Source organism: Gavialis gangeticus, unplaced genomic scaffold, assembly GCF_001723915.1.
Source record: "Gavialis gangeticus isolate Ggan-Ray unplaced genomic scaffold, GavGan_comp1, whole genome shotgun sequence".
Taxonomy (NCBI): Eukaryota; Metazoa; Chordata; order Crocodylia; family Gavialidae; genus Gavialis; species Gavialis gangeticus.
Genome location: NW_017729032.1, coordinates 203098580 through 203099445, shown reverse-complemented (window position 1 = coordinate 203099445; position 866 = coordinate 203098580).

Genomic DNA, 866 nt, shown 5'->3' with positions numbered 1-866 from the left:
TAGAGGCACAAGCCAAGGGCAAGGCAGCCTGGATACAAAATGGAAAATGACTGCCCAGACACCTCCTCTTCCAGGTCAGGGGATTTATAGGAAGGCATAAATGGTCAGCTGACCTTGGCTGGCTGCTCCAGTTGCAGGGAGTGGTCAGGTGCCTGGGTCCAGATAGCAGGTTCTGACCTCCTGCTATATCAGGGGTGGGTAAAATATGGCCCAAGGGCTGGATCCAGCCTACCAAGTGACTGGATCTGGCTTGCAGCTGCCCCCACCATGCTCTGCATTGGGATGAGCCCCACCTGGGCCCACTGCAGCAGTCCACACCATGCTCCCACCCACACCTACGAGCCTGGGCCCCAATCAGTGTGCAGTTTCCAACGGGACAGTTTCTGGTGTAGCTGCAGCCAGCTGGATGCTGCTCTGTTTCCCTTGTCTCCAGTAGTGGCTACTCCTCCTGCTCCTACCCCTGCTGTGCCACTCTGAGTGGGTAGGCAGGTGGGGGCAGGAAGCTTCAGCCATGTGGCTCCTGCCCCAGCTCATGGGGCTCTGTCTCCAGATCCCAGGTGCATTCCACCCATTCCACCCGCCCACAGGTGGTTTCTCATTGTGCTGATTGGTGAAGCAGGTGGAAGGCAGCTGGAGCTGAACCCAGCACACTGAGGCAGGAGCCACTCAGCTGAATCCCCACCTCCCCCCATTTGGAGCCATTGGCGATGCATAGGGGGTGCACGCTGGTGCACCCCCTGAAATCAGCAGTCATAGAATCATAGAAGTAGGGTTGGAAGGGACCTTGTAGATCTTCAAGTCCGACCCCCCGCCTGGGTGGGAGAAAAGACTGGACTCAAATGAGTCCAGCCAGGTAGTCATCAAGC